At 45.4% G+C, this 25,441-nt stretch overlaps 1 protein-coding gene across 2 annotated transcripts in view; it reads left to right on the forward strand.

Moving 5' to 3' along the window:
- ADGRA1 (adhesion G protein-coupled receptor A1) overlaps positions 1–25,441 on the forward strand; it is a 1,087,584-nt gene that overhangs the window by 145,322 nt on the left and 916,821 nt on the right. The gene's annotated exons all lie outside the window — the stretch shown is intronic.

The following is a 25,441-nucleotide window of genomic DNA, read 5'->3' on the forward strand; positions in this document are numbered from 1 at the left end:
CACCCAGGTCCTATAAATACCCTCAACTTCCACCAGAGGGTGCCGGTTACTTTCATTCATTTGGAAGCTTGGCCAGGAGGAGGAAGGAGCTGGAGAAACCCTCTCTATGACTTTCCTTGTTGGCTGCAGCATTGGTGCTTGCTGCAGCAGTTCTAGGTTTTGCTGGTTGTATGGTATGATTGTGACCCAGTAGTCAGTTGTTCTTCCCCCCCTTTTATGTTGTTTCCCCTCGTGCACTTTTATTGGCACCTTTGTGTGTGATTGCCGTGTGTACGAGGTGTTGTAGTTATTACCCTTGTTCTGTCCTTTTTTGTTAGTGGGGTGTTTACTTCTGTACTTCTGTTCTTGGCCCTTTCCACCAGGTGGTTGATTGTGGAGGGGGGGGGGGGGGTCTTGTCATCAGGGACAAAGACAGGAGATAGGGCCTAGGTTGGAGGCCCGGACCTCCCTACTTTTAAGGGTATCCCCAGGTGTTAGAGTGAGCTCAGGGGCCTAAGCCTTAGGGCCAACATAGGTTACCCTGTGATTCCCCTAGCAACCTGGGACAGTCTATAAGGGAATGTCACTAATGTTGCACTTACTGTACGGCATCATATACTTCTCAATATAGAGTTGAATAAGAAGTGTTGTTTACCATGTCAGAGGTGGCTATATCTCAACATATACCAGAGACAATACTGCCAACCGGACAGTGTTCTGGAATGCATTGATCAATCAAACTCTTCTGTATGGGCACGTTAGATAGATGTTCTCTACAGACACGGAGCATCCATAGCCTAAATCTGATGATCTCAGTGACGGCTCTGAATGCAGACAGTGATTACTGACTCCTATCACTTACCTGCTCCATATTTCCTTATTTCTGGTTTCTCCCGTGCTGCAGTTCACAGTTTGGGCGACATTTGACCTATTCAAAGAGAACGCTGGGTGCAGATTTATAGCGGCTGATTAATGTGTTTACTACTTTGTGTACTAAGTGCTGGGTGAGTTTATGTTCTCTTCTACAAAAATGGATGGCATCAGAGAGTCCTTGGAGGAACAATCATTTATGCGACATATGGAGGATTTTACGTCCTCCCTGCAGTCCTTTGTTTTCTTGTGCATAAAACCATTCATTTTGGTTAAACATGTGCAGCATTACAATATACAATACTCCGCCTCGTAGATCTGCCAGACACCGAAGTGACAAACATATTTATACAGAAAAGAATCAATATAACATAACTGATTTATCAAATTCTGACCACAAATAATTAGATCTTCGTCATTCCTAGAGATGAGCGAACCCGAACTGTAAAGTGCGGGGTTCGTACCGGGCAGCGGGTGTCCGGGTTTCGGACTGACTTTCAGGTGCTGTTCATATGCAAAGAGGAAAGGAAAGGAGGAAGGCAGGCCATGTTACAGCCCAGAAGATTGGGTCACCATTGACTTATTTGGGGTTCGAGGTCAAATCCGAGTCCTGAATCAAACTTTTAATTAAATTAAGGTCAAACCCAGCGAACTCAACCATCCACATATTATTGTGTCACATATGATATACTGTATATATCACATATTTCATGCCTGATCTGAGGAAGACCGATGTTGCTGTCCGATGTTGAAATGCGTAGACCTAGGTCCTTTCCTAAATTTTTATGAAGATATTACCTGCATGTATCACCCTCTTTCATTTTTACTTTACTATTTACTATGGTGGTTCCTGGTATGTACCATCACCTGGGACAACTAATTCCTTCCATCTCTGGTATTGAAACAGGGTCGTGCCTGATATTTGCCAGTCCGTCCTGGGTGAGCGCAGTACCTTGCACCTTTTCTGTCAGTCCTCACCATCTCCACCTTATTAAGGGTATCTGCACTATGGAACGACCTGCTTTTTTATACTTGTTATAGGTTTCTTGCAATATGGATAGAACATCTAAATTAGGACTTATTTTGACTTATTTGGACTTATTTAGACATTAGGGCTCGCTCACATGACTGTATTTTGAGTACCTGGAAAAAATTGGACAGCACTCCGATGACATCTGAGTGCAGTCTGATTTTCATGGACTGAAAGAAAGGAAAAGATCAAGAAATTTTATTCTCCAGCTTCTCCTTGTCCAAGACAATTGGATCACACTCTGATCAGAGTATGATTCACTGGCAGACTGTCATGGCAGGGGAGACATCGCTAACGATATATTGTCGGGGTCACGTCGTTAGTGACGCACATCCGGCGCCGGTAGCGACATCGCAGCGTGTGACACCAAGGAGCGACGATCAGCGATTGCAAAAACGTCAAAAATCGTTGATTGTTGACACGTCGCTCCTTTTCATAATATCGTTGGTGGTGCATGCCGCTAGTTGTTCGTCGTTCCTGCGGCGTCACACATCGCTATGTATGACACCGCAGGAATGATGAACATCTCCTTACCTGCGTCCACCGGCAATGAGGAAGGAGGGAGGTGGGCGGCATGTTCCGGCCGCTCATCTCTGCCCCTCCTCTGCTATTGGGCGGCCGCTTAGTGACGCCGCTGTGACGTCGCTATGACGCCAAACGCACCTCTTCCTTAAAGGAGGGATTGTTTGGCGGTCACAGTGACGTCGCTGAAAAGATATGTGCGTATGACGCTGCCGTAGCGATAATGTTTGCTACGGCAGCGATCACCAAATGTCCCACGAACGACGGGGGGTGGGTGCTATGGCTAGCGATGTCGCTGCGTGTAAAGCACCCTTAACTCTAGACTCTGATCTCTCTTTCAAGCCACACATCCAAGCCCTCTCCACCTCCTGCCGCCTCCAACTCAAAAATATTTCCCGGATCCGTACATTCCTTTCCCAAGAAGCTGCAAAAACCCTAGTACGTGCCCTTATTATCTCACGCCTGGATTATTGCAACCTCCTGTTCTGTAGCCTCCCTTCTAACAGTCTTGCACCCCTACAATCTATTCTAAACTATGCTGCCTGTCCCCCCCCCACTACTCCCCGACCTCTCCTCTCTGCCAATCCCTTCACTTGCTTCCTATTGCCCACCGACTCCAGTTCAAAACACTAACCATGACCTACAAAGCCATCCACAACCTGTCTCCTCCCTACATCTTTGATCTAGTCTCCCGGTACTTACCTGCACGCAACCTCAGATCCTCACAAGATCTCCTTCTCTACTCCCCTCTCCTCTCCTCTTCCCACCATCGCATCCAAGATTTCTCCCGTGCCTCCCCCATACTCTGGAATGCTCTGCCACAACACATCAGACTCTCGCCTACCTTGACAAGCTTCAAAAGGAACCTGAAGACCCACCTCTTCCGACAAGCCTACAACCTGCCGTAACCCTCAGTCTGATATAGCGCCGCACGACCAACTCTACCCTAATCTACTGTATCCTCACCTATCCCTTGTAGACTGTGGCCCTCATGGGCAGGGACCTCTATCCTCCTGTACCAGTCTGTGCCTTGCATTGTTTATGACTATTGTACTTGTCCCTATTATGTATACCCTTTTACATGTAAAGCGCCATGGAATAGATGGCGCTATAATAATAAATAGGAATAATAATACCACCAGTATATGACAAAACACAGGGAGGGCGAAGGCATAAGTGCTGACCCCTGACAACACCCTACAGCTGGTCCCTGGTCCCTATTTACATATATATACAATATCTGTATTAATTTCTACTTAATTCTGTACAAAAATCAGTGTATTTTCAGCTTACTGCTCCCTTAACAATATTAATGAGAACAGCTCGCATTGTGCATTTCTCCCATGCACATGTCGGCAGCTTTAGTATCGCTATATTAAACTATTTTAAACCTAATCCAAATATTTGGCCTTGGAATTACTTTGAACACCCGTATGGCCGGATAATGCAAACAAATGAACTGAGTAACGGCCGTGCGGAGCTCAGACTTCCCAGACCAAAATAAATTATCTCCGCAATATAAACAGATTAGGAAAAGCATTTGGGCTTCCAGTTTGAAGCAATTAAAATTCAGGGTTGTATATAATGTGCAACTCATCAGACTCATGTCACAACATTCAGCGGCGGATTCCTTCAATACTCAATTCATTAACCAGCGAAATGATACAACTTGTACAAGATCAATGACCTCCCAGAGTGCGCGGAATACACTTCCTGCAGCTCTAGGGGTGGAAATTTGCTTCCGTTAGAAATTTTTTCACTCCGCTCTTGACGGAGGTAATGGGAATTTATTCTAACGTGTTCAGAGATACAAATTTCAATTACAAAGACTATGACAAAATCAGAAAGTATCAGCGCGGAAGGACACAGACGAGTGGTGCGGAGCAGAAGAGGACAGCTGAGAGCATCACATCTCTACATGTGATTAGCTGGTCTGTGAATTATGGCAGACATGGAATAAAGGCATCTGGTTCTCATTTGAGATAACAAATTGGATGTCTGCTAATAACATATGATACAAATCTTACAATGTTCGGAGCTCAGGATTTTTTTTTCTTATTTACATGAGGACATATTTGATATTTTGAACCAGAATTTATGATACAATGTCAAAAGTTAAATGTACATACAGTTATGGTCCAGAAATATTTGGACAACAACACAGGTTTTGGCATTTTAGAAGTTTACTGGTGATGAGTGGGCACTACCATGCTTAGATGCTTGGTACTCGTAACTAGTGATGAGTAGGCACTACCATGGTCGGGTGCTCGGTACTCGTAACTAGTGATGAACAAGCACTACCATGCTCAGGTGCTTGGTATTCATAACTAGTGATGAGCGAGTAGTACCATGCTTGGTATTCGTAAGTAGTGATGAGAGGGCACTACCATGCTCGGGTGCTCGGTACTCGTAAGTAGTGATGAGCGAGCACTACCATGCTCGGGTGCTCGGGTCTCGTGACTAGTGATGAGCGAGCACTACCATGCTCTGGTGCTCAGTACTCATAACTAGTGATGAGCGAGCACTACCATGCTCTGGTGCTCAGTACTCGTAACTAGTGATAAGAGGGCACTACCATGCTCGGGTGCTCGGTACTCGTAACTAGTGATGAGCGGGCACTACCATGCTCGGGTGCTCGGTACTCGTAACTAGTGATAAGAGGGCACTACCATGCTCGGGTGCTCGGTACTCGTAACTAGTGATGAGCGAGTACTACCATGCTCGGGTGCTCGGTACTCGTAACTAGTGATGAGCGAGTACTACCATGCTCGGGTGCTCGGTACTCGTAACTAGTGATGAGCGAGTACTACCATGCTCGGGTGCTCGGTACTCGTAACTAGTGATGAGCGAGTACTACCATGCTCGGGTGCTCAGTACTCGTAACTAGTGATGAGCGGGCACTACCATGCTCGGGTGCTCGGTACTCGTAACTAGTGATGAGCGAGTACTACCATGCTCGGGTGCTCGGTACTCGTAACTAGTGATGAGCGAGTACTACCATGGTCAGGGGCTCAACACTCAAAACTAGTGATGAGCGGGCACTATTATGCTGGGGTGTTTGGTACTCATAACTAGTGATGAGCGAGTACTACAATCAGGGCTGCCACTAGGAATTTCAGGGCCCCATGGTGGCAAAATTTTGGAGCCCCTATGAGACTCCACCCAGGCTTCACTACAGCTCCACCTCCACCCCCAAACCTTCCACACTCACCGTCAGTCTTGGAAAAATATGTATATAATATATATATATATATATATATACAGTCATGGCCAAAAGTGTTAGAACCCTTGAAGTTTTTCCAGAAAATGAAGTATTTCCCTCAGAAAATTAATAATACACTGCCCCTCTCCATAATATACTCTCTACACTGCCCCTCTCCATAATACACCCTCTACACCGCCCCTCTCAATAATATCTCTCCCACATTGCCCCACGTATAATATCTCCTCACACACTGCCCCTGTGTATAATATCCCCTCAAATACTGCTCTTCTGTATAATATCCCCCCACACACTGCTCCTCTGTATAATAACCCCACACACTGCTCCTCTGTATGATATCCCCCACCACAAACACACACTCCTCCGCTGTATAATATTTCCACGGGCATACTCACTCATCACTGGTTATGAGTACCAAGCACCCGAGCATGGTAGTGCTCGCTCATCACTAGTTAAGAGTACAGAGCACCGGAGCATGGTAGTGCTCGCTCATCACTAGTTACGAGTACTGAGCACCCGAGCATGGTAGTGCCCTTCATCACTAATTACGAGTACCGAGCACCTGAGCATGGTAGTGCTTGCTCATCACTAATTACGAGTACAGAGCACCTGAGCATGGTAGTGCCCGTTCACCACTATTTACGAGTACTGAGCAGCTGAGCATGGTAGTGCCCACTCATCACTAGTTACGAGTACCGAGCACCCGAGCATGGGAGTGCCCGCTCATCACTAGTTACGAGTACCGAGCACCCGAGTATGGTAGTACTTGCTCATCACTAGCCATTACCAATAAATCTGGGTACTTCATACCCATAAAAATACACAATGCTGCTAAAATTCATTTGCAAGATTCCTTATTTGGCTTCTTACCACCAAACACGACTCTACTTCTCCATTAGAAAATAAATAGTGGTCTCCAACCTACGGCTCTTCAGCTAAGACTCTCTGCATGTGCTGGTATCCTGGTCTCCAACAGGTTGGATACTAATGATGTAAAGAAGCAGCGAGCACACATTTCCTATTGCCTGATGTGCATTTTCCATATAATGTTCTAGTAAATACTCATCGCTGGTAACTGACAGCTCCACCTTAAGAATCGAACCATTCTCTCCCCTTTATATTCAACCCATTTATTTTTAACACACTCCGAGCAGCCGATAGCAAGCTAAATCACATTTAATGTTCTCTCTGCATGAAACAAACTTATTTCAATGTTAATTGTGCTTCGCTTTACAGCTCACTATTGAAAAGGCTGTTTGAGTTTAATATATTGTAGAAATTATTCATTTGGGCTATCTGTTTGCCAGTACGCGACTGTATAATCATCCTACATTTTGTGTTTTCAGCAAGTTCTCCATGAAAACAATGTTTTCATGCTTCTGGCATAATTACATGGTCGGCCAATTCACAAACCAATGAAATCAGAGACTGAAAAGCAATAGAGCTTTGTTCATAATTGCATCTTGTATGTACAGAGCAATGAAAGCCGCAAGTGTTACTTGCAAAAAAAAAAAAAAAATTATTTCTCCACCAGAAGACAAAAACTAGCAGAACATCAACCAGTGGTAAATATCAATGATAATCGGATAGCGCTAAAACCGTTTTTTAAATTAGGGACCCAAAAACAGCAATCTTCCGGAGTCCAATCTATGATTCACAGTAGAGACTAAAAGTTTTGCTTTTTTTAATAAAAAAAAAAAAATGTGATTACCATATATACTCAAGTATAAGCCAATCCGAGTATTAGCCGAGGCCCCTAATTTTACCACAAAAAACTGGGAAAACCTATTGACTCGAGTATAAGCCTAGGGTGTGAAATGCAGCAGCTACTGGTAAATTTGAAAAATAAAAATAGATACCAATCAAATTTAATATGCCCCATGCTTGTCTCCTGTAGTAGTGTACCCCATCCTGTAGTAATGTATCCATTCTTGTGCCCCATCCTGTACTAATGTTCTCATCCTGTAGGTATGCCCATCCTTGTGCCCCATCCTGTTGTAATGTGCCTATCCTGTAGTAATGTGCCCATCCTTGTGCCCCATCCTGTAGTAATTTGCCTGTCCTATAGTTATGTGCCGATCATTGATCTCCATCCTGTAGTAATGTGCCCATCCTGTAGTTATGTGCCCATCCTTGTGCCCCATCATGTAGTAATGTGCCCATCCTGTAGTAATGTGCCCATCCTTGTGCCCTATCCTGTAGTAATGTGTCCATAGTGTAGTAATGTACCCATCCTTGTGCCCTATCCTGTAGTAATGTGCCAATCCTGTAGTAATGTGCCTATTATTGTGCCCTATCCTGTAGTAATGTGCCCATCCTGTAGTTATGTGCCAATCCTTGTGCCCCATCATGTAGTAATGTGCCCCATCCTGTAGTAATGTGCCATTCTTGTGCCCTATCCTGTAGTAATGTGCCAATCCTGTAGTAATGTGCCCATTATTGGGCCCTATCCTGTAGTAATGTGTCCATCCTGTAGTTATGTGCCAATCCTTGTGCTCCATCATGTAGTAATGTGCCCATCCTGTAGTAATGTTCCATCCTTGTGCCCTATCCTGTAGTAATGTGCCCATTCTATACTAATGTGCCCATCCTTGTGCCCTATCCTGTAGTAATGTGCCCATCCTGTAGTAATGTGCCCATCCTTGTGCCTCATCATGTAGTAATGTGCCCCATGCATGTGCCCCCATTCTGCAGTAATATGCCCTATCCTTGTGCCCTTATTACAAGGCAAGAACATACAGCACATTGAGACAGCCTATGTAGCTGCTATAAGACACTTCAAAATGGGGCGGGGGTGAGCACTGATTAGTTATACACCCTTTTTTGGGGGTTAGTAAGAGTACTTGTAAGGATATGTGCACTCATTGCTTTTTGAGTCTTTTTTCTGCAGGTAAAACCTGTTCTCTTGGGATAAAAGAAGCTGCTTACAAAAAGCAAGTTTTGCAGCAATTTTCCTGCTTTTCTTGTGTTTTTGTTGCTTTTTTGGTGCAGATTATATGAATTATTTGTCTACAGTACATGTTTAATAAAGTTAATTTTGTTTCTCAAAAATGTAACAAGAACATAAAAAATGTAGCAAAAAATGCATGGGTGTATTTTTGCAACATTTTGGCAGTTCCTTATTGCATCCTTTGGTAAAAAAAAATACTGCAAAAATACTGAAAGAATTAACATGCTGCTGATTTAAAAAAAACGCAGCAGTTTTCTAATTCAGTTAGGAAAAAAATGTAGTATGTGTATGAGATTTCTGAAAATTGCAGTTTTTGCTGGTACTGTAAAAAGCAGCTTTTAGTTTGCTTTAAAAAATGCAGCAGAAACGCCTAAGCCTAAGACTATATGCACATGTTGACTATTTGGGTGCAGAAATTTCTGCACCATTTTTGCATCTTTTGGCGAAGGTTTTTGCTGTGTTTTGATGCTTTTTTTCAATGTGTTTTTCATTTCTTTCAATGGTGAAAAATGCATCCCAAAACACTGAAAGAATTGACATGCTGCAGATTATTTTTTGCACCTAATCTTCAAGGAAAAAACCAAGCATGTGCACTAGACTTTAGGTTTTTCATTGACTTTTCTGGCATAAGGATTTGTTTGCAGTTTTGTGATAAAACTGCACAAAAAAAGCATAAAAAAACAATAATAATGCACTGTGTGAACACAGCCTAAGGGTCACAATCACAAAGGAATAGCAATTTTAGCAACTACAGAGGTAGAGATTGAGCGTACCTATGTCCACTTCAGCGTAACCCTCAGTCCACTTCAGCGCCTCACAACCATCTCTACCCTCACCTACTGTATCCTCACCCATCCCTTGTAGACTGTGAGCCCTCGTGGGCAGGGTCCTCTCTCCTCCTGTAGACTGTGAGCCCTCACGGGCAGGGTCCTCTCTCCTCCTGTAGACTGTGAGCCCTCGTGGGCAGGGACCTCTCTCTTCCTGTAGACTGTGAGCCCTCGTGGGCAGGGTCCTCTCTCCTCCTGTAGGCTGTAGTAGGAGAGAAAAGGCGCAATAGGGTCTTACCCGATTTACAGGGCAGAGGGAAAAAGGGTTAAAACACACTCACCTGGCTGGGTTGTGCCAGTCACAACCCCTGAGAGAACGTGGATGAGTGCTTTAGTGGTTCAGCAGCGGCCCTGTGTCTAAGCAAAGGATATCAAAGTGTAGACTGGAGGAAAAACGGGTTTAAAAACCGCGCTAGGAAACCACGAGCAACGATGTAAATGAATATTTTTCTTTTATTTAGATAATTCCAACGCGTTTCGGAGGCCCATCTGTCTCCTTCCTCAGGGAAAAAGAATCCAAAAAAGAATCCAATTCTTTTTCCCTGAGGAAGGAGACAGATGGGTCTCCGAAACGCGTTGGAATTATCTAAATAAAAGAAAAATATTCATTTACATCCTTGCTTGTGGTTTCCTAGCGCGGTTTTTAAACCCGTTTTTCCTCCAGTCTACACTTTGATATCCTCCTGTAGGCTGTGAGCCCTCATGGGCAGGGACCTCTATCTTCCTGTAGACTGTGAGCCCTCGTGGGCAGGGTCCTCTCTCCTCCTGTAGGATGTGAGCCCTCGTGGGCAGGGACCTCTATCTTCCTGTAGACTGTGAGCCCTCGTGGACAGGGACCTCTCTCTTCCTGTAGACTGTGAGCCCTCGTGGGCAGGGTCCTCTCTCCTCCTGTAGGCTGTGAGCCCTCGTGGGCAGGGTCCTCTCTCCTCCTGTAGGCTGTGAGCCCTCGTGGGCAGGGACCTCTATCTTCCTGTAGACTGTAAGCCCTCATGGGCAGGGTCCTCTCACCTCCTGTAGACTGTGATCCCTCGTGGGCAGGGACCTCTATCTTCCTGTAGCCTGTGATCCCTCGTGGGCAGGGTCCTCTCTCTTCCTGTAGACTGTGATCCCTCGTGGGCAGGGTCCTCTCTCCTCCTGTAGGCTGTGAGCCCTCGTGGGCAGGGACCTCTATCTTTCTGTAGACTGTGAGCCCTCGTGGGCAGGGTCCTCTCTCCTCCTGTAGGCTGTGAGCCCTCGTGGGCAGGGACTTCTATCTTCCTGTAGACTGTGAGCCCTCGTGGGCAGGGACCTCTCTCTTCCTGTAGACTGTGAGCCCTCGTGGGCAGGGTCCTCTCTCCTCCTGTAGGCTGTGAGCCCTCGTGGGCAGGGTCCTCTCTCCTCCTGTAGGCTGTGAGCCCTCGTGGGCAGGGACCTCTATCTTCCTGTAGACTGTGATCCCTCGTGGGCAGGGTCCTCTCTCCTCCTGTAGGCTGTGAGCCCTCGTGGGCAGGGACCTCTCTCCTCCTGTAGACTGTAAGCCCTCGTGGGCAGGGACCTCTCACCTCCTGTAGACTGTAAGCCCTCGTGGGCAGGGTCTTCTCTCCTCCTATAGACTGTGAGCCCTCGTGGGCAGGGACCTCTCTCTTCCTGTAGACTGTGAGCCCTCGTGGGCAGGGTTATCTCTCCTCCTGTACCTGTCTATGCCTTGTATTCATGATTATTGTACTTGTCCCTACTATGTACACCCCTTTTCATTGACTTTTCTGGCATAAGGATTTGTTTGCAGTTTTGTGATAAAACTGCACAAAAAAAAGCATAAAAAAACAATAATAATGCACTGTGTGAACACAGCCTAAGGGTCACAATCACAAAGGAATAGCAATTTTAGCAACTACAGAGGTAGAGATTGAGCGTACCTCTGTCCACTTCAGCGTAACTCTCAGTCCACTTCAGCGCCTCACAACCATCTCTACCCTCACCTACTGTATCCTCACCCATCCCTTGTAGACTGTGAGCCCTCGTAGGCAGGGTCCTCTCTCCTCCTGTAGACTGTGAGCCCTCGTGGGCAGGGACCTCTCTCTTCCTGTAGACTGTGAGCCCTCATGGGCAGGGTCCTCTCTCCTCCTGTAGGCTGTGAGCCCTCGTGGGCAGGAATTTCTATCTTCCTGTAGACTGTGAGCCCTTGTGGGCAGGGTCCTCTCTCCTCCTGTAGGCTGTGAGCCCTCGTGGGCAGGGACCTCTATCTTCCTGTAGACTGTGAGCCCTCGTGGGCAGGGACCTCTCTCTTCCTGTAGACTGTGAGCCCTCGTGGGCAGGGTCCTCTCTCCTCCTGTAGGCTGTGAGCCCTCGTGGGCAGGGTCCTCTCTCCTCCTGTAGGCTGTGAGCCCTCGTGGGCAGGGACCTCTATCTTCCTGTAGACTGTAAGCCCTCATGGGCAGGGTCCTCTCTCCTCCTGTAGACTCTGAGCCCTCGTGGGCAGGGACCTCTATCTTCCTGTAGACTGTGATCCCTCGTGGGCAGGGTCCTCTCTCCTCCTGTAGGCTGTGAGCCCTCGTGGGCAGGGACCTCTCTCCTCCTGTAGACTGTAAGCCCTCGTGGGCAGGGACCTCTCACCTCCTGTAGACTGTGAGCCCTCGTGGGCAGGGTCATCTCTCCTCCTGTACCTGTCTGTGCCTTGTATTCATGATTATTGTACTTGTCCCTACTATGTACACCCCTTTTCACATGTAAAGCGCCATGGAATAAATGGCGCTATAATAAATAATAATAATGCTAAAGGTTATGGAGGGTAATATATACCCCAGGATCTTCTGTCTGGGGTAGAAAAATGTAGAACTATAATAAAAGGTCTAATTTGCCCTTTGATATAAAGTCCTGTTTTTTAATTTATCAATATGGGATGCAGATTTTTTGACCACTCTATTTTGATATATTGAAGTTTACTGTCTGTGTGTAAGTAAAGCCTGCTTTATACCTTTAAATTCTGCATACGATATCGTATGCGATGTGACACACCCCCATCGTATGTGCGACACGTTCAATTTGTTGACCATGTCGCACAAACGATTAAAAGCTGTCACACGTACTTACCCGTCCATATGACCTCGATGTGGGCGGCGAACATCCACTTCCTGGAGTGGGAGAGACGTTCGGCGTCACAGCGACGTCACGCGGCAGCCGGCCAATAGAAGCGGAGGGGCGGAGATGAGTGGGACGTAAAAATCACGCCCACCTCCTTCCTTACGCATTGCCGGCGGGAGCCGCGGAACGCAGGTAAGATATGTTCATCGTTCCCGGGGTGTCACACACTGCGATGTGTGCTACCTCGGAAACTTTGAACAATCCGACGTTCAATTTTTAGCAAATGAACGACGTGTATGCGATGAACGGTTTTACGTTCAATCGCAATCGCACGTAGCTGTCACATGCTACAACAATACTAACGATGCCGGATGTGCATCACTTACGACGTGACCCCGCCGACACATCGTTAGATTTGTTGTAGTGTGTAAAGCCCGCTTTAGACCCTTGATAACTGTTCTGTTGGACTTTGGCAACAGCCCTGTTTTCCAGTTTGGACCCTGCAGGGTGAATGCAAGACTGTCCAATGCCATCACAACCACATGATTTGCAGTCACCTCAGTCAAATTTTTGTATACAGTGTGTCCACCCATATCCTGTCCACCGCCATTAACTTGAGAACGGTGGCAGCTATAGGCATAGAAGTGGTGTCTAGGTATAGTAAAGTAGCCATGCGCTACACAATGAAACCACCTATAGCGCCACCTGGTGGAAAACAATGGAGTTAGCATTTTTATCTCGAAAATGGAACGAGATAGAGAGAAAAAGTGAATTAAAAAATTGTAGGGCATCATCAATTCAATATGAATCGACACCTTGCATACAGAAATGGTATGATATGAAACCCATGACCCCCCAAAACATTGAGTGCTGGTCACACATATGGCGCTCATTTAACTTTGATGCTCACAGTGGCCTCCGTCAGCTGCAATGCACATCTGGACTCTGGACAGCATACTGTATCTTGCTGCACGTTGTGCAATATGGTAGGTGACACGTTTGCACAAGCTTCTGTGATACGTCGTCGTAGGTCTTGCAATGTTGGTGGAGGGGTCGCATACACCTGCTGCACAGAAAGAAGTCCAATGGGGTCAGGTCAGGTGAGCGTGGAGGCCACTCCACACAGCCACTGTACCTAATGACTTGTAGGAAGGTCTCCATGAGGTATCGATTCATGTCCGCAGCCTTGTGAGTTTTACACGTTCTAATCATAGCATTTCTGTATGCAAGGTGTTGATTCGTATTGAACTGATGATGCCCTACAACTTTGTAATTCACTTTTTTTCTCTATCTCGTTCCATTTTCGAAATAAAAATGCTAACTCCGTTGTTTTCCACCAGGTGGCGCTATAGGTGGTTTCATTGCGTAGCGCATGGCTACTTTACTATACCTAGACACCACTTCTATGCCTATAGCTGCCGCCGTCCTCAAGTTAATGGCAGTGGACAGGATATGGGTGGACACTAGAGATGAGCGAACCGATCGCGGTTCGGCTCGAGTTCGGTTCGCCGAACGGAGGTCCTGTTCGAGTTCGGTTCGTCGAACGTTCGACGAACCGAACTCGAACCGCATTGGAAACAATGGCAGGCAATCACAAACACATAAAAACACCTAGAAAACACCCTCAAAGTTGTCCAAAAGGTGACAAACAACTCACAACACAACACAAACACATGGGAAAGTGACAAGGACATATACTCATGCGAAAACAAAAGAGCTGGACAAGGAAAAAGAGGAGGAGACACAGATATAGGCATACTAACTAAAGAATGTATGTCTGGAACACCAATAGTGTGAACAGGGTGCAAGACTCAAAAATATACAACTAAACAATAGGATAAAGAGTTGCACACCAGTCACAATGTATAGGGGAATAATGAAAAGCATAACTGCTATAGGAATAATAGACTGAAAAATACAATGGACTATGTGAAATAAGTGAAAAACATGAAAATGGTATCTGCATAACTGCTATGAAAAATAGAAATGAGAGATATTTAGCCATTGTATTGATCAATGCAAAGGAGCCCCAAAACCAAACGCCAAGGTAATCTCTATTTTTGGGGTCCCTAACCTATGTGTAACCTCACCTGCAGTTAAAAAACTTGCTCTGTATGGGAAGCAAGGGACCAAGCTATATATGTGTGAAATAAGAGACATGGCTATGGGTGGGGCAGGGTTCTCAGACAAAAAGTGCATACTAACTAAAGAATGTATGTCTGGAACACCAATGGTGTGAACAGGGTGCAAGACTCAAAAATATACAACTAAACAATAGGATAAAGAGTTGCACACCAGTCACAATGTATAGGGGAATAATGAAAAGCATAACTGCTATAGGAATAATAGACTGAAAAATACAATGGACTATCTGAAATAACTGAAATGAGAGATATTTAGCCATTGTATTGATCAATACAATGGCTAAATATCTCTCATTTCTATTTTTCATAGCAGTTATGCAGATACCATTTTCATGTTTTTCACTTATTTCACATAGTCCATTGTATTTTTCAGTCTATTATTCCTATAGCAGTTATGCTTTTCATTATTCCCCTATACATTGTGACTGGTGTGCAACAGATATAGGCATGGCATGCCCTTCTAAAATCATGTAAAACACCGCAAGGTGACTCCAAGCGTAGTCTCCCTTTTTTCAAAAATTGGGCCACACACACACCCCATCAGTGGCAGCACTTGTGCCCCAGTTGTACACTTCACAGCTAGATTTGCAACAAGCACATTCAAAAATACGCCATACTTAACCGTCCCCAGGATGACCCCGGGGTAGGCAGCAAAGTCTTTCCTGATCCCAGCTCTGTTCATCTTGGATCATTTTTAAAAACAATGTAAGCAAGGGTTACTCCAAGCGGAGTCTCCCTTTTTTTCCAAAAATTGGGCCACACAGACACTAACCCCTTCAGTGGCAGCACTTGTGCCCTAGTTGCAAACAGGATGTTTTGATTTGCATCAAGCACATTCCAAATCCACAAGCATTTACTCTCCCCAGGATGACACAGGGGTAGTAAATTCCTTGTGGATCCATGACTTGTTCATTTTGATGAACGTTAGTCTGTCCACATTGTCACTGGACAGACGCGTGCGCTTATCTGTCAGCACACACCCAGCAGCACTGAAGACACGTTCAGAGACAACGCTGGCAGCTGGACACGACAAAATCTCCAAGGCGTAAGTGGAGAGCTCTGGCTATTTTTCTAGATTTGAAGCCCAAAATGAGCAAGGCTCCATTTAGCAAAGTCATGGCATCGATGTTCATTTGGAGATACTCCTGTATCATCCTCTCCAGCCGTTGACTATGTGTCAGAGTTGTTGTCTCTGGTGGCCTTGCAAAGGAGGGTCTAAAAAAATTATGAAAAGATTCAATAAAATTGCTGTTACCAGCACCAGATATGGTGCTACTGGTACGGGTAGACTGTTAAAGATGACGAGACCGTCCCATGTTTGTCAAGTTACAACTGGGAGATTCCCTCCGTGCACCTGCACGGTTGTTTGGTGGAAAAGCCGAGCTAAGATCGAGTAACAGCTTCTGCTGATACTCCTGCATACGTGCGTCCCTTTCTATGGCTGAAATTATGTCACAAAATTTGGACTTGTACCGGGGATCTAATAGTGTGGCAAGCCAGTAGTCATCATCACTTCTAATTTTGACAATACGAGGGTCATGTTGGAGGTAGTGCAGCAAGAAGGCACTCATGTGTCTTGCGCAGCCATGCGGACCAAGTCCACGCTGTGTTTGTGGCATAGAGGTGCTAACTGTTCTTTCTTCCTCTGACATCTCCCCCCAACCTCTTTCAACTGAAATTTGACCAAGGTCTCCCTCATCCGCTGAGTCTTCCATTTCCATGGACAGTTCGTCCTCCATTTCTTCATGTTCTCCTGCACCTTCCTCAACATTTCGCCTGCTACCATGCGCCTTTGTTGATCCCTGTCCCCCATGGTCCCATGCTTGCCGCGTTGGTGATGATGAACGTCTGGACCTTGGTGATGTTGTTGTGTCTTGCGCATATGAATCCTCCTGTAGTTCCTCCCCTTCCTGTTGTCCCACCCCCTGACTCCGAATAGTGTTTAGCGTGTGCTCCAGCATGTAAATGACTGGAATTGTCATGCTGATAATGGCATTGTCAGCGCTAAACATATTCGTCGCCATGTCGAAACTGTGCAGAAGGGTGCATAGGTCCTTGATCTGAGACCACTCCATCAGGGTGATCTGCCCCACCTCTGCATCTCGTTGGCCCAGGCTATACATCATGACATATTGCACCAGGGCTCGGCGGTGCTGCCACAGTCGCTGTAACATGTGGAGAGTTGAATTCCAGCGTGTCGCCACATCGCATTTCAGGCGATGAACCGGCAGGCCGAAAGACTTCTGGAGCGATGCAAGTCGCTCAGCTGCGGCGGTTGAACGGCGGAAGTGAGCACTGCAGACAGTTTCCGTGCCCTGGTCAGAAGGCCATCTAGGCCGGGATAGTGTGTTAAAAATTGCTGGACAACAAGGTTCAACACGTGAGCCATACAAGGCACGTGTGTCACCTTGCCCAGGCGAAGGGCCGCACCCAGGTTTGCAGCATTGTCGCACACGGCCTTACCAGGCTGCAGGTTGAGTGGAGACAACCATTTATCAAAATCAGTCTCCAGAGCTGCCCAGAACTCAGTCGCTGTGTGACTCCTATTTCCAAGACATGTCAAGCTAAAGACCGCCTGATGCCGTTGCGCTCTGCTGCCAGCATAGTAAAGAGGGGTGCGTGATTCCTTCTGAGCAGTGAGAACGCTGGTGGCTTGACCAGGCAGGCTTGGGGCGGAGGTGGAGGACCCAGATGAGGTGGAGGAGGCAGAAGCAGTGGCGGAACTTGGACAGACAGAGGATTGACACACAAGTCGTGGGGACGGCAAGACTTGTGCAGCAGACCCTTCACCATCTATCACCATAGTTACCCAGTGACCAGTCAGCGACATGTAACGTCCCTGTCCATGCTTACTGGTCCAAGTATCGGTGGTGAAATGCACCCGTTCACACACAGAGTTTCTCAAGGAAGCGGTGATGTTGTGTGCGACATGCTGGTGTAGCGCGGGCACACCTTTCTTAGAGAAGTAGTGGCGACTAGGCATCTGGTACTGGGGCACAGCGACAGACATAAGGTCTCTAAAATCCTGTGTGTTCACCAGGCGGAAAGGCAGCATTTCGGTAGCCAAGAGCTTACAGAGGGATAAAGTCAACCTCTTAGCTTTGTCATGGGTCGCAGGAAATGGCCTTTTATTTGTCCACATCTGAGGGACAGAGATCTGGCTGCTGTGTGTAGACGGTGTTGAGTAGGGTGTCCCTGGAAAAATGCAGGTTTGTGAGGAAAGTGCAGGCGGAGACATGATGTTGCCTTCATCCAACGTTGGTGCTATCGATGTCTGAGAGAGCTGTACACACGCACTTGTTTCCCCTTCCAAACCAACTGACGACCTACCAAGCAAACTGCCTGTTGCGGTTACAGTGATGGAAGTTGTGCGTGGAAAACCAGATGTGACAGCTGTCCCCACAGTCCTAGAAGATGAAGAGCGCGCGGATGCACTGGAAGGGGCAGGCGGTGGATGGTTCGCTCCACTAGGCCGCATTGCAGCACGGTGAGCTTCCCAATGGGACATATGATATTTATTCATGTGACGATTCATGGAAGAAGTTGTCAAACTGCTGAGGTTTTGCCCTCTACTAACAGAATCATGACAAATTTTACAGATCACATAATTTGGGAGATCTTTTGCTATGTCAAAAAAGGACCAGGCTAGGCAAGGCTTAGAGGGCATGCGACCTGCTGAGCCCCCCCGACTAGTGCTCAGAGGCAGAGTGGTGGCTGAGGATGCAGTTGTAGACGTGCTACCAGTGCTCCGACTCTGTCCAGGAAGGCGCAAGGTAACTTCGTCATCGGTTGCATCCTCCTCCACCGCCTCTGTTGACCTCCTTGAGTGCCTGACTGTGGGTTGACAGTAGGTGGGATCTAGAACTTCCTCATCAATTGTTGTGTTTGCACTGCCCTCACCCTCAGACCGAGCCTCTTCTTGCCCTGACCGAATATTTAAGTTGTCATCCCAATCTGGTATCTGCGCCTCATCGTCATCAGTATGTTCCTCTTTGTCTATAACAACAGGTGTTACAGTTTGCGAAAAAGGGTCAACATTATGCTCAGAAACTTGGTCCTCACGGCCTGAATCAGAGTCACAAAGGTTCTGGGCATCACTGCAGACCATTTCCTGATCTATACTCTCTGTAGCTTGGGAGCAGACCTCTGATTCCCAGGCTATAGTGTGACTGAACAGCTCTGCAGACTCAGCCATCTTAGTTCCACCATACTGTGCAGGGCAGATGGAGACTTCAGAGCTGGGAGAATGCAAGTGTGATTGGGCTGACAACTCAGAGGACTGGTGTTTTTTGGATGCGGTAGTTGAGATGGCGGAGAGGGCACTTGTTGGACCACTTGAGATCCATTCAAGCATTTTCCTTTTTTGGCCATCATCTACCTTTGTTCCAGTTGTTCGTGTCTGTAAAAAAGGGAGCACATCGGATTGTCCACGGTAAGTAGTAGACATCTTACTTTTGCTGGAAGATGGTCTATCTTCAGCAGATGTTAATGGAGCTTTGCCACCTTCCCCACGGACAAACCCTTTTTTTCCTTTTCCAACACGCCTCTTCCCCTTTCCACCAGCATCTGTCATTTTGCCACTCATTTTGATTGCGACAAGATTGTGCACTTAAAATGTGATAGTAAAAATTGAGAGGTGGTGTAGATTTCAGCGGTGGTCTAGCTTTATTAACAGCAGAATAAACAACAATAATTATCCCTGACAATGCAACTACGGCCCTTAAACTGGCAGCATAAATTGCTAGTATAATAGCTTTGTAACAATGAGCTTGGATGTTCAATGCAGAGGTGCTGCAAATATCTTTGCACTAGTGGGACACTAATGAAGTCCAACAGCCACTTTTAGGATGCCACTAAGTTTACTCAGTGTTTGCTAGTATAATGGCTTAGTAACAATGAGTTTGAGTGTGCAATGCAGGCAGACGTGCTGCAAATATCTTTGCACTAGTGGGACAATACAGAAGTCCAACAGCCACTTTTAGGATGCCACTAAGTTTCCTCAGTGTTTGCTATTATAATGGCTTTGTAACAATGAGTTTGAGTGTGCAAAGGGCAGGAGGGTACAGTGGCAGGGTTGTGGGTCTGGGTACAGGAAAGGAATCCTCCCTTTCTATCCCTCTTAATGGGGAAATGCAGCGAGGAAATCCCTGACCTTAGCTACACAGACGCTGTCATCTTGTGTAGCTGTTAAAATCTGTTTTCACGGCCCTGACTGTCACCTATGGCTCTGACCCTGCCGGTATTAGCCCTTAAAAGGACTAATAGAAACTTCTATCCCTATTCTCTATAGCGCTGTGTATAGAGCGTACACAGCAGTATCAGAGACAGGAGCTACACCGGCGGTGTCTGACACCCAGACGCAGAAGAGATAATGGCGTCCGGATGGGCAGATACTCGTTTTTATAATGCAGGGACATGTGACATGGACATCCTATCACACATGCCATTGCTTCTCTGGCTAAAAGTCCACTTAGCTGTGTGTGTGTCTGGGATTGGCTGACATACTGGCCCGCCCCACTACACGCGCGCGCTTAGGGAAGGAAGACAAGGAAAAAAAAAAAAATGGCGATCGCCATTATCCATACAGCAGTGATCTGAATGCGCAGTTCCCGCACACTATACGCTGAAATTTCATAATAGTGTGAGTCACAGAGTGACTTACACTATTACAGCGGAAAGCCAGCTAGGAATTAGCTTGTCTTTTTGCTGCTAGAACCGTTCTCGAACGTATCTAGAACTATCGAGCTTTAGCAAAAAGCTCGAGTTCTAGTTCGATCTAGAACAGCCCCGAAAATCACTCGAGCCGCGAACTGGAGAACCTCGAACCGCGAACCGCGCTCAATTCTAGTGGACACACTGTATACAAGAAAAAGTCTTTTTTTGTCTCTACTGCTTAGAACTAGGTCTCTTAACAAGTCTATAGTGCCACAATCACTATGTAGCCAGGTTTTTTTCAAGCTAGTACTATGTAATGTTGATGAATTTCCAAGGGTGCCCTTTTATTTTCCAGTCTTTATTTTTAATCTTTCACAATCTATTATTTATCATCACAGATCTTTACGGCTTACAAGACTTCTTGTGTGCTGCACCAATCCTCTGGAGTGGTCTACTTCTTTTAACGCAGCTCTTCTTCATCTTTTAAAGTTTTAGTCCCTGAAAGCTTATTTTTCTACAATGCATATAATGTGTCTCGCTTCTTTTTTTCCAAGCTTTTTAAGTTGTTTGTTTATTTATACAAAAGTTTCTCTATTCTCTAAGCGACAAAGAAATGCAGAATGCAGAAATTGTGGCTAATCCACTCCATGTAATATTCTGTTCTTTCTGTATTACCAAAGCAAAGTATGTTACTGTATAGGAAGAGACATATGGGCTCCATGGGCACTGAGTGATCCCTACTGACTTGTAGACATTCTGTGTGCCCCGATATGCTTCCCAGATGGACAATTCTGTAACCTCATATATGAAGCTGAGTGTATGTATATGTGTGTGTATGTATGTGTGTGTGTGTTTGTGTGTATGTGCGTGTGTGTATGTGTGTGTGTGTATGTGTGTGTGTGTATGTGTGTGTGTATGTGGGTGTTCGTGTGTGTGTGTGTGTATGTGTGTATGTATATGTGTGTGTATGTATATGTGTGTGTGTATGTATGTGTGTGTGTATATGTATATGTGTGTGTTTGTGTGCGTGTATGTATATGTGTGTGTGTATGTATATGTGTGTGTGTGTATGTATACAGTTAGGTCCAGAAATATTTGGACAGTGACACAAGTTTTATTTTAGCTGTTTACAAAAACATGTTCAGAAATACAATTATATATATAATATGGGCTGAAAGTGCACACTCCCAGCTGCAATATGAGAGTTTTCACATCCAAATCGGAGAAAGGGTTTAGGAATCATAGCTCTGTAATGCATAGCCTCCTCTTTTTCAAGGGACCAAAAGTAATTGGACAAGGGACTCTAAGGGCTGCAATTAACTCTGAAGGCATCTCCCTCATTAACCTGTAATCAATGAAGTAGTTAAAAGGTCTGGGGTTGATTACAGGTGTGTGGTTTTGCATTTGGAAGCTGTTGCTGTGACCAGACAACATGCGGTCTAAGGAACTCTCAATTGAGGTGAAGCAGAACATCCTGAGGCTGAAAAAAAAGAAAAAATCCATCAGAGAGATAGCAGACATGCTTGGAGTAGCAAAATCCACAGTCGGGTACATTCTGAGAAAAAAGGAATGGACTGGTGAGCTTGGGAACTCAAAAAGGCCTGGGCGTCCACGGATGACAACAGTGGTGGATGATCGCCGCATACTTTCTTTGGTGAAGAAGAACCCGTTCACAACATCAACTGAAGTCCAGAACACTCTCAGTGAAGTAGGTGTATCTGTCTCTAAGTCAACAGTAAAGAGAAGACTCCATGAAAGTAAATACAAAGGGTTCACATCTAGATGCAAACCATTCATCAATTCCAAAAATAGACAGGCCAGAGTTAAATTTGCTGAAAAACACCTCATGAAGCCAGCTCAGTTCTGGAAAAGTATTCTATGGACAGATGAGACAAAGATCAACCTGTACCAGAATGATGGGAAGAAAAAAGTTTGGAGAAGAAAGGGAACGGCACATGATCCAAGGCACACCACATCCTCTGTAAAACATGGTGGAGGCAACGTGATGGCATGGGCATGCATGGCTTTCAATGGCACTGGGTCACTTGTGTTGATTGATGACATAACAGCAGACAAGAGTAGCCGGATGAATTCTGAAGTGTGCCGGGATATACTTTCAGCCCAGATTCAGCCATATGCTGCAAAGTTGATCGGACGGCGCTTCATAGTACAGATGGACAATGACCCCAAGCATACAGCCAAAGCTACCCAGGAGTTCATGAGTGCAAAAAAATGGAACATTCTGCAATGGCCAAGTCAATCACCAGATCTTAACCCAATTGAGCATGCATTTCACTTGCTCAAATCCAGACTTAAGACGGAAAGACCCACAAACAAGCAAGACCTGAAGGCTGCGGCTGTAAAGGCCTGGCAAAGCATTAAGAAGGAGGAAACCCAGCGTTTGGTGATGTCCATGGGTTCCAGACTTAAGGCAGTGATTGCCTCCAAAGGATTCGCAACAAAATATTGAAAATAAAAATATTTTGTTTGGGTTTGGTTTATTTGTCCAATTACTTTTGACCTCCTAAAATGTGGAGTGTTTGTAAAGAAATGTGTACAATTCCTACAATTTCTATCAGATATTTTTGTTCAAACCTTCAAATTAAACGTTACAATCTGCACTTGAATTCTGTTGTAGAGGTTTCATTTCAAATCCAATGTGGTGGCATGCAGAGCCCAACTCGCGAAAATTGTGTCACTGTCCAAATATTTCTGGACCTAACTGTATGTGTGTGTGTGTGTGTGTATGTATGTATATGTGTGTGTGTGTGTGTATGTATATGTGTGTGTATGTATGTGTGTGTGTGTGTGCATGTATATGTGTGTGTGTATATGTGTGTGTGTGTCCGCTAAATGAATCCGCGCACTGTCGCATGTACAATCACAAAATTTTGCACAGACACCTCATTTGACTCAGGGAACATCATAGACTATCTTTTCAGGGGAAGTTTTAACCCTGCGCTTTACAGTTATCCCCCCCCCCCAAAAAAACAACCACGTTTACTTACTGTTTGGATGTATGAGGTATTATATTGGCTTTTTTGACAGTTATCCTAGATTTTTATCAGATGGCCTATATCAACATATCACAGTTCTACTTCTATTTTGCTACAGGTCATTAATAGGAGCTGTGATTGGTTGCTATAGGTAACAATGGACATTCTTAGTATGATTTTGGTTGGTTTCAGTGAGAGGGAGAGAGGGGGAGTGGGATGCAAATAACCTAAATTCTACATTAAGCACCCTAAATGGTCTGTCCCACTCTTCACATACTGTATAGTTGAAACCAGAGGTTAACATATACTCTCTAAAAAGACACATCTGCATGTTTTTCTCACTATTTGACATGAAATCAGAATAAACTTTTCAAGTTTTAGGTCAATTAGGAACCAAAATTATTTATATTTGCCAAATGCCAGAATAATGAGAGAGAGAGAATGTTATTATTGTTATTACATTTGTTATTACTTTCTGCAAAGTCAAAAGTTTACATACACTAAAGCGGGCTTTTCATGCTACGATATCATTAATGAATTATCATCGGGGTCACGTTGTTTGTGATGCACATCTGGCATCATTAACGATATCGCAGTGTGTGACACTTATGAGCGACCTTAAACGATTGCAAAAGCGGTCAAAATCGTTTGCCGCGGAGAGGTCGTCCTGAAACAAAAAATCGTTTTCTACTTATTAGCGATGTTGTTCATCGTTCCTGCGGCAGTACACATCACTGTGTGTAACACTGCAGGAGCGGCGAACATCTCCTTACCTGCCTCCACCGGCAATGCGGAAGGAAGGAGGTGGGCGGGATGTTTACGTTTTGCTCATCTCCGCCCCTCCGCTTCTATTGGACGCTTGCCGTGTGACGTCGCTGTGACGCCGAATGAACTGCCCCTTAGAGTGGAGGCGGTTCGCCGGCCAGAGCAACATCGCAGAGCAGGTGTGTGCGTGTGACGCTGCCATAGCGATAATGTTCGCTACGGCAGCGATCACCATATATCGGCCGTACGACGGGGGCGGGTGCTATCGCGCTCAACATCGCCAGCAAATGCTAGCGATGTCGCAGTGTGTAAAGCCCGCTTAAGAGTACTATACCTTTAAACAATATGGGACAGCCCATATGATGATGTCATGTCTTTGGAAGCTTCTGATAGGTTTATTGGCAACATCTGAGTTAATTAGACATGTGGATGTATTTTATTGCACACTTGAAACACACTGCTTCTTTGTGAAGCATCAAGGGAAATTGAAAAGAAATCAGCCAAGACTTCAAGAGAATTGTGGACTTGCACAAGTCTGGCTCATCCTTGGGTGCAATATCCAGATACTTGAAGGTGCTCGTTCATCTTTATAAACAATTATACGCAAGTACAAACAAGATGGGAATGTCCAGCCATCTTACCGCTCAAGAAGGAGATGGGTTCTGTGTACCAGAGATGAACTTGCTTTGGTGAGACATGTGCATACCAACCCAAGAACAAAAGCAAAAGGCCTTGTGAAGATGTTGGTAAGATTGTGTCATTATCCACAGTGAAACGATGGGATGAAAGGCCACACTGCCAGGAAGAAGCCATTAGTCCAAAAGAAACATAAAAAGGCCAGATTAATCTTTGCAAATGCACACAGGAAAAAAGACCTTAATTTTTGGAGACGTCCTGTGGTCTGACAAAACTAAAATTGAACTGTTTACCATAATGACCATCATTACATTTGGAGGAAAAAGGGAGAAGTTTTGAAGCCTAAGATCATCATCTAAACTATAACACACAGGGGTGGCAGCATCATGTTGTGGGGTTGTTTTGCTGCAGGATGGCCTTGTGCTTCACAAAATAGATGGCATCATGAGGAAAAAAGACTGTGTGGCAATACTGAAGCAACATCTCAAGACATCAGCCAGGAACTTAAAGCTTTAGCGGAAATGAGACTTTCAAATGGACAAAGACCTAAGCATACTGCCAAACTGCTTACAAAAAGGGTTAAGGATAACAAAGTCAATGTTTGGAGTGGCCATCATAAAACCCTGATCTCAATCCAATTGAAAATGTATGGGCAAAGCTGAAAACGCCGGTGCGAGCAAGACGACCTACAAACATGGTTCAGTTACACAAGTTCTGTCAGGAGGAACCTACATTCCTACCAACTATTGTGAGAAGCTTGTGGAAGGATATACAAAATGTTTGA

The sequence above is a fragment of the Anomaloglossus baeobatrachus genome, chromosome 5 (assembly GCF_048569485.1).
Source record: "Anomaloglossus baeobatrachus isolate aAnoBae1 chromosome 5, aAnoBae1.hap1, whole genome shotgun sequence".
In the NCBI taxonomy this organism is placed as follows: domain Eukaryota; kingdom Metazoa; phylum Chordata; class Amphibia; order Anura; family Aromobatidae; genus Anomaloglossus; species Anomaloglossus baeobatrachus.